The following is a 14,102-nucleotide window of genomic DNA, read 5'->3' on the forward strand; positions in this document are numbered from 1 at the left end:
TATGAAATCTTTAGTGGATGACCCTATACAGCTTCTCGATGTGCCTATAGTTCACAAGCTTCCATGGCAAAGGTTCTCGATGTGCCTCGATGAACCCGTCACATGGGTTGATTATGTGATATGGCCACATGAATTCTAGAGCGATGCTCTAGAGATCATGCAAGACCTAAGATAAAATTTTTAATAACTCTAAAAATTTAAATGAACAATTAATATTCAAAATAATCCAACTAAATAAATCCACTATAATCCAATAACCAACTTGTTCAATTACAAAATTTTTAAATATTCATTGGTATCTAAAGATAAATTAACTAGCTCATTAGTAACTCTAATGCACGAACTTCACGCTCACCCCATCCGACTCTCTGCATCCTATGACTCTAAAAAAATAATATAATAGATAGCTATAAACTTTCCAGGATAGTAAAATTTTCTATACACCCATACCTTTATAATAATAATAAATGAGAGATTATTAAATAATTTTTATTTATATAGATTTCATGCCTGAAAATATCATAATCGTAAAATAAGCATAGCAAACATACATCTTTTAATGTAATAAATCAGATCAAATAATTATCTCAAATTAGCATATATCAGATCCAATAATATTTAGGTTCTCAATTCTAGACTACGACAATCATATTTTTGGCCCATGGTGAGGCATCAACAGTACCATATTTCTAGTCTATGGCGGGGTGTCAACATTACTACATTTTTTATCTTTGGTGGGGCATCAACAAGTACTACGTTTCAAGTCCATGGCGGAGAATCAACAACGTGACTAGTCTAGAATACCACAACACATCATTCGGATATACAATTCAATTATATGCTTGTTATGTGAATACAACTTAAGATCATACTCTTTTACAAAATTCAATGCATGCATGTATCAAAGTTCAACGTTAGTAATATATGATACATTCATTCATAAAGATCGATATATATACTTAACAAATAATTATATATTAAGTAGTCATCATATATCATACCAAGCAAAACCACTGATGCACAAAATAGCTTATACATAGGTGATTAATATCCGAAAATTCTTGCCACCACATGATAACTCAACTCAATCCACACCTTGATTTAATAACTGTGGTGTCAAGACACGTGCTCAACATTCTCCTATCCAAAGGATTGTTTCTTCTATAGAATTAAATTCAATATTAAAATATCATAAAATGAAAATCAACTGCGTAGAACTCTCTATTGGGGTTCACCAGGGGGTCTGCCATTGAGTGCCTTGAATCCCTCTTCCACAAATCCTTTGACCCAATGAGAGAGAGAGAAATAAAGAGAGAAGAGAGAAAGAGAGAAGAAAGAAAAGAGAAAAAAGAGAGAATTATGAGCTCTCCATGTATAATGACCAGTTAAGCTGTGCAGGCTTAACATGAAAATAGGAGCAGTACCAAATTGCTTTCTTTGTTAAGGTCTACTTTCAGGAAGATCATGATAGTTGGAGTCCTCAGTTGCGGTTCTTGTTGCACCAAGTTGGACTAAGCTCAGCTATTCTTTTCTATGAGTTCATTTTTCTCCAGTGAAAAGCATTGATTGTACAATAAAGTTTAATTTCTTCTTTCACAGTACAATCATTATTCTATTAATTAGATAAGAATATTACAGGTTCTATCCACTAATTTGATGATGTTGCTAATGTAGATCGAGGAATGTTCCTCTAAGCCAATGGGTAGCTATATTGATGGTATGATTCTTCTGATGCATATTATTTTCTTGTTGGTTTACGTGTAATTTGTCGTTAGCAGAATGTGGTGGAATAGTGTAGCTGGATATTCTTATTTCTCCTTTGAGGAAGAATGTATGATTCTTCTGATGCATATTATTTTCTTGTTGGTTTACGTGTAATTTGTCGTTAGCAGAATGTGGTGGAATAGTGTAGCTGGATATTCTTATTTCTCCTTTGAGGAAGAATAAAACTACGTATTATTCTATCAGAGTTTATATGCTTGATAGTTAATACCGAAGAAACAGCTGCTTATGAAGATGTTTGTAATATTCTTCGGAAAGTCCTCTCTTGATTTGGTTGGGCAATCTGCTGCTATTTATGTTTTTAACTGTTTATATGCAGGAAACAGAAGCATTATGCTTTGCAAAAAAGCAAGTTTGGAGAATATGGCATGAGATGCTGGTATTATGTTTCTAAATTACCATGTGTTATTAATTTCTTTAACAGCAGGGACATGAGATGAGTGGGAGATCCAAGGACCTGATGACTCAGTTGCAGTCTGCAAAAAATAAGTTTGAAGAAGTAGAAGCAAAAAAAATCTGAAATTAATATATCAAGCAGCAAGGCGCAAGGCATTCTTTGATTACAATTGGTGGAATCAATTTACAATTATGGATGGGGTCTAATGTTCTATAAGTCGAGCATGCTACAATAAGAAAATGCAAATGATTTTCTTTCTTAATAGTCAAAGCAGCTTGTTGAGCAAGTAAAGCACCAAATTAATAGTGTTCCAGGGAGTCCATCAAACCAAATTAATAGATGATTGGCTATCATTTCTTCCAAGGTCAGTCCACAGAAGTCTGTTCTGCTTCATGAATGTTATCATATGACGTGCTGGTTCATGCAGTTTCCTTTGATGGAAATGGATGAGGATGCCTTGGGAGAGGAATACAAAGCTATAACACTGGAGAAATGGAATACCAGCACTCTCTATAGGTGTATTCTGGTTTGAACTTCTGCTGTATTGATTTGATAGTTGACCTGTTTTTATTGGTCATGTTAGTATCTTTTACTAAAGATTTTGCTTTGTATCAGTTCGTTTATGGTATTAGTAGTCTTAAATCGTCTGATCCTTTTGCAATTTCATTTTTTTGTAAACACTTTTACTATAATCAACTTCTTTATGGTATCTGTTACTGGAGATTTTCAATTAATTTCCTCCAGGGACTAGGTTTAGAGGAATAAACCTGGCTTGTCTGCTGTATGTGTGCTATTGCATTCCTATCTTCACTTTATTTTCTCTAGCTTAGTGTTGCTGATTGTTGACCTATATTCTCTTGACTGTTCCCTATGGTCTCATAGTTTTATTATCATCATATTAAACACAATATTTGTTTTTCCATTACACATATGAAATAGAAATCAAATGCAAACGTTGGTTGCAGCTGAAGTCTTGGTTCTGCAATATTTTATCACTTACCGGACTGAGCTATTTAATTACAGTTTTCTTTTTTTCTTTCAAACTTCTTAGTTTACTCACTTTCTGATATGACTTGGCTCTCTTATTCCACAGGAGATCTTTTCAGATTCACCTATTTTGTCTCTGAAACATTTATTTTGTCAACTGATTTCAAGATGTAGTGTTATTCGCTGCAAATCATCGAATCATGGTGATAGGAAGTTGTCATTCATTCACAGTTTATCTTTGTGGACAAGTTACACCAGTTAATTACTCTTCTCTTCCTTTTGAATTGATGGATACCTATTAACCGATCTTAGTAGGATGCTGCATAAATATCATTCTTGTTAGGTTCTTGGTTAAGTATTGATGAGTAGCCATTGTTGGATACCAGCTGTATGATCTTGGAAGGATGGTTGGTTATATATTGATCTTGTTAGGTTCTTCAGTAATTCTTGGGGGATTAGTAGAATAGGTTGGACTATTGCATTCGCATCCTCACTTTGTTTTCTCTAGAATAGTGTTGCTGATTGTTGACCTATATTCTCTTAACTGTCCCTATGGTCTCATAGTTTTATTATCATCATATTAAACACAATATTTGTTTTTCCATTACAAATATGAAATAGAAATCAAATGCAAAATGTTGGTTCCAGCTAAAGTCTCGTTTCTGCAGCATCCTTGACTTATGCCTTATTTGATCTATGTAAACATGGATCTCCGCCTTGACTGCATTTTAAGTGTATGGGTGCCTGGATAACCAAATTTTTTGAGTAATTACTTTTCTTCCTGTTTTTCTTAACACATGTTTTTCTACATGTACAGAAGTTAGAGAGCCAGTTATCCGTATAAAGTTTCGGCAACTTGATCTAGGTTTTGGAAAATATTGCAATTCCCTTTCTTTGGTGCCCGAACATTTTATACTAGCAAGACTGTTCTATTTTATTGTTATTTTATTTCTTTTACAGTCTTAATTTACTCATGTTTGTATATGACTGGGCTCTCATATACCACTAGTTTTTGTTTCAGATTCATATGCTTTGTTTCTGAAACATTCATTGCCAAATTATTTCACAGGCAGTGCTATTTACTTCAGTTCATTATAACATCATGATAAGACATTGCTGTTCATTCATAGTTCATCTTCATGGGCAAAATGCACTGAAATGTTGCATTGGATGGGAGGTTCCAGGTAGTACATATTCATGATTTAAGATGCTGTGTTATTTACTTAAAATTATTGTTTCATTGTGATAGGAAGTTGTCGTTCATTCACAGCTTATCTTTATGGACAAATTGCACAAAAATGTCAGTGTTGTATCCGTGATGGTGTCTTAACTTGTTTACAGACTCTTGTAAAAATATTTTAGCCTAAAATCATTCTTTTTTGCTAGCTTTGGGGTGCAGGGGATGAAATGACCCATATCTTTTGGAAATCAATTAAAAAAAGCAAGTGATGAGCTTTTAGTCTTTTTATTTCAATTTTGTGTGCTGTACTATTTTTCTATCAATTTCCGCTGGAATGCCATGCATTTTTTTTTTTTTTTGTTATAAAAATCACTGTACAGCCAATTTAATTGGTTGTTGCTTTTTGAAATTGCTTGTTGCTTCTCATTTACCCACTCTTGGAGTTTGATATAAGTATTTTTGACTTGGGGCTTCCTAATTTCGGATCCAGATGTCAAGGTGCGATAGAAAGTGCAGGAGCTCCTCTTAAGTGGCCATAGCGTTTTTAAGTTGCAAGATGTCTTCAATGCCTTTTCCCATTGTAGATGCTACCTCATGTTTTATATTTGCAATTCTATTTATGCATGCTAGTGTGGAGTTAAAGTTAAGGTTTGTTTATTTGGCCCATTTGTGCTCTTTGTTAAAATGGAAAACAATGGCCTGCTAAAAACTTATTTTCGTTTTTTTCCTCATGGACTACTGTTTGTTCATACTTTGGAGTTTGGAGCTGCTTTTTCTTCCCTAACTCTACTTTGTTTGTGTAGTTGAAATTAAGGCTTGTGTATTTGGTATTATCAATGTCTTTGTTGGAGTCATTGACCTTATATTTCTGCTGTTCGAATTTAATGTTTTGCTTGAAAAAGCTGAACCCACTCTGTGTTATATGATTTTACGTGAGAAATGTTTTGTATGTCGGCTCTGTGATAGACTTTTAGAATCTTCTAAAGGCATAATAGTTGGATGCCGTCAAGACATCTTAAAATAATTATAACATTGGTGGTTGGCTTTTTGGTTATTGTGGCATTCATGGAGGTGATTCTTTTCCTGGAGGACCTGGAACTACTTTCTTTTGCACTTGGTGTTGATGGTTGTCTGATTACGAGCTTTCTTGTCATTGAAATAGCTTTGTTGTTAAGGCCAGTGCATCCTAGGAAATCAGTTTTTTGAATAAGAACTAAATTATTGACTAGGCTCCTGGGCAAGAGATGCCTCGTCATACCCATATATAAGGACATTATGAATCTACAAATGTCCATATGGTAGTGCTTTAGACATATTTTACCTCTTACTTTGTCTGGTTCTTGTACGTGTTCTAGAGTACTTGTGCTACTGGTGATGCTTATTGAAAGTTTATTTGGATTTTTCTTTTTTTTCTAGGTGTGTCGCGATGGAAAAACCATGGAAGTTGATGTTGCACGTGGTACAGTAACCCATCACTACAAATAACATTTCTTATATTTTGCTTGAATGGAAGGGCTTGTGCAGGTACTTTTTCCTTTGCTTTTGACTATAGCAATGGTTCTAACTGGAAGAAGTAACTGAGAAGTTGACTTTTATTTGCCTTTCACAACTGATATTGTTCATGATATACTTATGTAAATAAAGGATTTGTCAAAGGCTCTAGCTTTCTTTTGTTTGCCTAGAAAAACTTGATCATTATCCTCAATTCCTCATCATAATTTTATAGAGGATACTAGATTAATTAGTGGATTTAAATATGTTGCAATCATATGATTTTTAACACATCTTGATTGATTAGGTTTTACCTAATTGCTGAAATCAATAACACAACTGTCACAATTGTATCGAATGTTGATTAATGAGAAATTTGTTCCCCCTTTTTTTTTGATTTTGATCTTCTGTCCTATATGGTAAAATGCTCAGGCAATGAGAAGATGTTGTAGTCCTCAACGACGGGTTAATTCTCCTTTTGATTTTGATTCCATTCACGACCTTCCATTTTGAAAAATGTTATCTTTGTCTTGAATGGCCTTTGCGGCGTACTTCAATATAAAACATACTTATGTTCTCAATTTTACTATATACTATATTGAATAACGATTATAATTCTCCGATGTCTTTATTTTGATCCAGTCATCTGTTGTGTTAATCATGATTTAAATCATACAGAGTCCCAGTATGGTTGAGATGTTTACTTGTATAATTAACTTCAACTCTATCAGGTGGTTATTTTAAATCTTGAGAACTGCAATTTGAAACTTAATTTGTTTTATGATTTTAGATTCAACAATATTATATAAGATTCTCTAGATCATTCTTTCTTAAATACGACAAGAGAGGAGTCAGGAGAAGAAGAAGAAAAGAAAAAGAAAAGAAGGAAAAAGAAAAAAATAAATAAAGAGAGGGGATGATTTACGGGTATGAACCCGAACTCGGGGTGCTAGGCACTTTTACAGGATCAGCCATAGGAGCATATTAAAATTTGAGCTTTTGTATACACATATTGTGATGAATTTTAAAAGAGGAATGTGATTTTTAGATATTTGGTTCTGCGAGGAATTTGCGAAATTAATTGGATTTATTGTGGATCACGTTCGCAAAGTAAGTAATGTAACTTTTTTTTAGATTTATCGGCAAGTTATAAATATTTTCTCGAGTCGAGTTATTCTTGATTTACAAATTCGATGCATGGTGTTGTATGTCTATTTTTAGAATATTGTATAATTCCGATTGAACGTATTTGCTTTCGTTTTGGGTTATGTTTGATTGATTCGATATCATATTTTCGGTTTAGAGCCTTGAACATAATGCAAGAAAAGATAATAATAACTCATAATAGATTCGGACTCGCAGTTGGGCTATGTTGAGGACCTTGCCAATGGGGGCTAATACATTAGTACATATGACCCTGGCACAGGAAACATGTTGTCATAGTTTCCGGCTATTGAGTTGAATATGATAAATTGAAAGATATTAAGATATGAATGATATTTGGTTTGACACTGCATGTTTTCATAATTGAAATATGAAATAGAGAGTTAATTGAACTTCGACCTGGCTATGTTGAGGACCTCGCCAATGGGAGCAGATACGTTGGCAATTGACTGTCCTGAAGAATTCACTGCAAGAAGATTAGTCGGTGTTGATGACTCTGCCACAGGGAACATGTGGTCATAGTCCAGAATCGACAACATAAATTAAATATACGAAAGAATCTCGAAATCGTGAAAAGAATCTTAAAAATTTAAGAAATATTTGACTTATACCTTGGAACTGCATATATATTTATTTTCTACATATTATTGCTGATTTATCTCGCTAGAGTGTTCATTATTTACTGGGCTGTTTAGCTCATTATACAATTTCTTGTTGTTTTACAGATTTCGAGAACTAGTCTATTGGGGTTCCAAAATGGAAGAGCGACTAGAAGGATTGTGGCGCAAGCTATCTTAGATTAGGGTTATTTAAGTTGAACTGTTATCTTGGACATTTATTAAGATTGTTAGACATTGCAAGGTTTTGTTATTTTAAGAACTAAGTTTTGCATATTGGTAAATTATTGTTTTGCTGTGTATTTAGAACTGTGAGACTTTATAACTTGAGTTAGTCAATGGAATAAGATTGCATTTATTTAGTTGAATTATTTTGAATTTATATAATTGAGATGTTGGTTAAGATGCCTTGCATGCTCATGGGGAGAGTTTCCTATGGGTGTGCGGCGGTTGGCGCGTTCCCTCGGCTCGCGATTTTGGGCAGGGAGCATGACAACTTAAGTGGTAGCATCAGAGCTTAGGTTTAAGATTACTAGGGAATAATGATTAGTTATATCAGAGTTTAGCTTTTAGGATTCTTAGGATTCGTCGAAAAGTTTGAGAGATGGGGCAAGAAGACAAATATCTTTGTTTACTTTTGTTAGTGGTAAATTTGTGTTATCTTATCTGAATTTTGTGATGCTGAAATCAGAATGCTAGCTGTGTTTATAGACAAAGTATGAATAGGCTATTTTGAGAGTTTTCTTGGTGGAGTAATTTGTATTTCAAGATATGATTAATTGGATTTTGACTAAGTTAAGTGAAAGAGTATTAGTTATGGAATATTATCGTGCAATGTAGGTATTTTGTGTTGCCCAAGAAGACAACCCAAGAGGGGGGTGAATTGGGTTTTAAGTAATAATTGCAATTAAAAACTTAATTAGTAACTAATTAACACTTATTGCAAGCAAATTAATTAGATTACTAGTTGTAGTGAATGAAGGGGATGGAAGAGACAATGAACTAATTACAAACACAAGAGGTTTTATAGTAGTTCGGAGCTAACCCTTGCTCCTACGTCCACTCCCCAAGCTTCACTTGGGAGTTCTCTATAATTCCTTGAATTACAGCCGGTTGTTTTACAAGTTCACAACCCAACTTGTTGTTTTCACGAGATCACAACGAACTCGGTCAGTTTTCACAGGCTCACCGACTAGAACCACCCGATTATTTTTCCGGGATCACAATCGAACCCTTACACCGTTGGTTTTAACTTCGGCTCACCAACCAACCTTAACATCCTTGATTCAATCCCCTGATTGAATCAAGTAAGAGAAACAGTTTGGAAAGAGTACAGGTAAAGCTTCTTAAAAAGCAAATATGAACAATATGAATAAAGTAGAGTTAGAAGCCCTCAAACAGATTTTGGAAGAGGAAGAAGGGGCTTCTCGAACTCTGAGACTCCTCTTTGAGTGTGCTGAAGATTTGCTGTCAGAAGGGGAGCCTTGAATGCGAAGGAAAGAGTTTGTTGGATGGAGTTCAATGCACTTCTTCCTTCTTTCTCTTGTATTTACTCTTGAGAGCCTTTGGTAGGTGGAAAACCCTTTTTGTTTGAATGGAATAGCTCTCTTAGTGTCTACTACCATTTACTGTGGCTATTTATGCAATCCTTTTTGAAATATAGCCGTTAGACACTGATTTGTAGCCATTCTGTACAGTCTGCACATCCTGACAGTATGTCCGTTCAGATCGGAGTCGACTCGCGCGATCTGGAGTCGACTCGCCTGTTGCAGGAGTTGACTCATGCTTTACTGGAGACGACTCGGCAACTGTTCAGGATTTGAATTAAAGTGCTGTCCCGACCTGGAGTCGACTCGGACCAAACCTGGAGTCGACTCGCCAATGTCTGGAGTTGACTCGGCACTTTTGGAGACGGCTCGTTCTCAGGGTTTCAGAGATCTTTCTTTCGGGTTTACTCCCTCGAGTCGACTCGGATTCTCTTGGAGTCGACTCGGCTCTCAGAGCCCGAAATTTCGATCCTCTGTCTATTGACCTGAGCTGTCTCGGAGTCGACTCGCACTTTGTTGGAGTCGACTCGGCTCTCAGAGACCAAAAAACTGTTCCTCTGTGTTTTGAGTTGAACTGCCTCGGAGTCGACTCGCACTTTGTTGGAGTCGACTCGGCTCTCAGAGCCCGAAGTTGGTTTTCTGACTTTTAGTCTTGCTCTCCTCTGAGAGTCGACTCGGACGTAACTAGGAGTCGACTCGCCAAACTTCGGAGTCGACTCGTAACCTTCTGGAGTCGACTCGGTTGCAGGGTCTGAAATACTTCGTTCTGTCTTTCTTCTGTTACTCTTTGGAGTCGACTCGGAAACGTCGGGAGTCGACTCGGCAACTATCGGAGTCAACTCGAACCCTTCTGGAGTCGACTTGCTGACAGAGTCTGAAAATCAACTTTCTGTCTTTCTGTCAGTTCTCAGTCGGAGTCGACTCGTAGTGTACCGGAGTCGACTCGAGCATGTGCCAGAACCTCTGAAACACTTAGAGTCGACTCGAAATCTTCTGGAGTCGACTCGAGCTTCAGACTTTGGCTTAAGTGAGTGCAACACTTAGCCAATTGACTTTGAACCAAGGCTCGATGCTCTTAAACATAAATTCACAAATATTTGCCTGAAACACTAGATTGAATTCATTAGTATAACATAAGATATACTCAAATGCTGTGAGCTCATCAAAATCAAATAGGGTTATAATCAATCACTCCACAATCTCCTTCTTTTTGATGATGATAAAACATTGAGTATTTATAAAGTGAATTGCTCAACCAAGAGATGATTCATAGTAAAAATTTTGAAATGAATTCAAATGTCTAGTTATTTTAATTTATCCAGAATTGAAAGGTATAAATCAGTGAAATTAAAGCTTCCCCTTTCATTTGGAATTATATAAGCCTTCATATCATGCAATCAATTGTTTGGCTTATATGTGTTTAATGAATTTGCTTTCTTAAGATTTCAGATTCTCCCCCTCAACATATGCATTCAATTTTGTTTAGGTTCTCTGAATTTTCTTTTAATGTCTTGAATCTTTTTAGCTTAAATTCTTACTTTCAGAGGAAAAATCTGACAATTTGTTCTTGAGTATGATTCAACTAATCTCCGAATATCCTTTGAATAGATTCTGGAGATTACTCCTTGAGGAGCCCCAACAGAGAGATAATGAGCCTCGAGGTATCAAATCCACTTAGAACAAATTACATTTTGCTTTAAGGATTTTCTTTTTAGTGATTCCCTTTACATTTGAATTCATCATATTTCTCCTCCTTTTTGTCATCATAGCAAAAAGGCACAGAATACAGAAAAGTATTAGAATTCAAATTGCACAGTTTTGAAAGGAAATATCTACTCATTGTATTCAAATCAAATTGAATACATGTGTAATATCAGAAAAAGTCCTCAAGGGACTGTACAGTATAAAGTAAACAAAAAATACACTAGGGTTTCTTTGTAGTGGAGGATGTGGCTCCTGATCTAAGCCTATTCATTTGCATGACTAAGCTTATCCCCTCAGAGACGTTCCTAGCTGCGCGATGATCTCCGAGGTGGTCGTAGACTGTATCGAACTGAGCTCGGTCACACTCTGCTGGAGGGTCACTATCAGAAAACACGCGTATAGTGACGGCGATTCCCGTCACTATACCGTGTTTCTGGTTACTAATACGGAATTTGTGACCGGAGCTTCCGTCACTGAATTGGTTACAAAAACACGCGTCACTAAATTCTCAGTGACGGCAGCGATTTCCGTCACTAAACTCTGTGACAGAACCGCCGTCACTAAGCTGTTACAAATCCAAAAATTAAATATTTAAAAAATTATGTATTTCCCGTCACTAACCAATCCCTGAGTTAGTGACGAAGATAACTTGGTCACTGATTTGTCACAGAATTCGGTCACAAGTTTGGTCACTGATCTGTCACAACCTTCAGTGACAGATTTAGTCGTCACAGATATGGTCACAAATTTTGTCACTAAATTTGTCATTAATCCCGTCACTAACCTAGTGACAAGATTACCGTCACTAATTTGTCACAACTCACTGAGCAAAATCAATTTTTAGCAACCAAAATTCTGTCACTAAGTTTATGGCTGCTCGTCACAATACTTGGTAAACAATTCAGTAACCAAATTTGGTCACTAATCACATTCTAATAACCTGGTACATTTGGTACATTGATTGGCTCATAATAATAATAATAATAATAATAGTAATAGTAATAATAATAATAATAATAATATCAGTAATATCAAAGACATTCAACATTACGCAAAAGTCATTTAACATGTCATTCAAAATAGGCATCAACATGTCCTAAATCCATCAAAATCAAAATTCAAAAGTATGTCATAGAGATCAACAGAGATTTCATTCCTCCTACGAATGCAAAGATCTTTCATCTAAGGCAAAAGCAACCACAATGAAGCATGATCAGCAGAACCAGAATCACCATTACTCCCCTGATCTGCATGCCTGGGTCCAAAGCCAATCTCTTCTCTCATCTTTTGAAGAACTTCGTCTTGCCATTTTTTTCTTTTCATGCTCAAGAATACCTAGAAGGTCTTCACGTGTATACAACTCTGGAGCTTGACTTGTAGAGGTGGAAGAGGATAATGATTGCCCAATAATTCCAGTAAGATCCTCCAGGGGACTAAAGCCATAGACATGGCCATGAGTTGGGACACCAGTTGCCTCAAACCACAAGTCATAATCACGTGGTGGAGCATCTGAGGTGGAGGCATCACCATATTTTTTGGAGTATTCAGCTGAATACTTTGTCTGCCAGTTGATTTGAAAGAAGAGAAAAACATTATGGTGGATCAAATAAGAGATAAACATGAGTAAGCTCAATAATATTTATGAATCATAAAAAAATTATACTTACCATAATAGCTTCACTTCTTTTATCCACATATCCTCCCATGCCTTGCTTTATTTTATGCGTCCGATTAAAAGATTCAACTATTGTTGGCTCCCTACCGAGCTTTATTTTCTACAAAAGAGAAAAGAAAAAATTCATTAACATATAATGGGCTGATTTGAGATGATTGAACAATAATATGAAAATTATTATAGAAATCTAATTGAATAAAGATGTGTACCAGTCGTTCGTCATGATTGACAAATGCGATTGATCCTCCACAGTGTTTAGAGATGCTACCATTCTTCATGGTGTTTCTATTTTTTTTGTTGGCTTCTGATTTCTTCTTCCATTCTGGGAAAATCCAAATGTCAATTAGCTTATTCCAATTTTCTCTAGAGATCCAATTAGGGGGTTTATCACGGGCTCTATTTAAATCTCCTTTTGATTCCACAAGCTTTTGGCTTCTGACCCTCCCTAATGAGGTTGTCAACCGTCGCTGACAATGCTTGTTCCAAACTTGATGCACATGATGCAATTATCCTGGAAGAATTGTGTGTATCTCCTAATAATATATAGGTCGCAAGTAATCAGACTTACTAATTGAAAAGTGTAACAAGGGCAAAAGTTAATGATAAAAAATATAAATTAATTACATCACCTCAAACTTGTTTCACATTCCAACTTTAGCATGTGCAGGGACCTCCCTCCATGACAACCAAGGACCATTGAAAAATTGGCGCATGATAGCAACAGCTTTGTGGCTGACCTCATAATCAAGAAACCTGCAATTTAAAAAATATTCATTAGAAAATAAACTAAATACTTTAAATGCAACAAACACATAAACAAGTTTGTGATGGAAGAAAGTGATATTTTCATACATTCCTCTTGTGCACCTAACAATCACTTTTCCATTTGTATCAACAGGGGCTTTAAGGATTGGCTCTCGGCCATTGCTCTATCTTGGATCAGCCCCAAGTTCATCATTCATCTGATCCTCATTCATTGCATCCTCATGATTTTGCACTGCACCATTCATCTGATCATTTATTTCTTCATCTGCATCCACCTCTTCATCCATGTCCTCATCAGGGATGTAGTCATCATCATCATGACATTCCTCGACACGCTCAGGCAATCTACGAGGTTGAGGAGGAACTTGAGTAGCAGCTAGTACTAAAGCTGCTTTTCCATTACCTGTTGGTTTTCCTTTTCTCTTGGCCATAGCTGCACAACAATAAAAAGTTATAGTTATTTTCCAATATGAATGTCAATAAATTCAATCAAAGTAAAGAGCAATCAGTGGACCTGTTGCTTTCCCTTTGCTCTTTCCCATGTCTGCACAATTATAATTTATAAGTCTAAAATTAGTTATATTAGCATTCATAAATATGCATGTTGTATTTTAATCTTCCTCAGCCTCATGCTCCTCTTCCTCGGTTGTTCATCTTCAAAATCTTCTTCTTCATCCTCAAAGTCATCTTCCATTTGGTTAGCTGTCAACTCAATTTCTACTGCATCAATTTGTTCTGCATCTCTATTAACACCAACCAAAATGTCTGGATCATCAAGCTCATCTGTCATTGA

General features: G+C 35.8%; 1 long non-coding RNA gene across 1 annotated transcript; it reads right to left on the reverse strand.

Moving 5' to 3' along the window:
- Nucleotides 1-11,916: 11,916 nt before the first annotated feature.
- On the reverse strand, nt 11,917-13,951 carry LOC120112487. Its single transcript, XR_005514141.1, has 3 exons — nt 13,397-13,951; nt 12,754-13,297; nt 11,917-12,644 (listed from the first exon to the last, which is right to left on the reverse strand). It is a non-coding gene; the product is annotated as an uncharacterized LOC120112487 (long non-coding RNA).
- Between the last annotated feature and the right edge of the window lie 151 nt (nt 13,952-14,102).

This window comes from Phoenix dactylifera, chromosome 11 (assembly GCF_009389715.1).
Source record: "Phoenix dactylifera cultivar Barhee BC4 chromosome 11, palm_55x_up_171113_PBpolish2nd_filt_p, whole genome shotgun sequence".
Taxonomy (NCBI): Eukaryota; Viridiplantae; Streptophyta; class Magnoliopsida; order Arecales; family Arecaceae; genus Phoenix; species Phoenix dactylifera.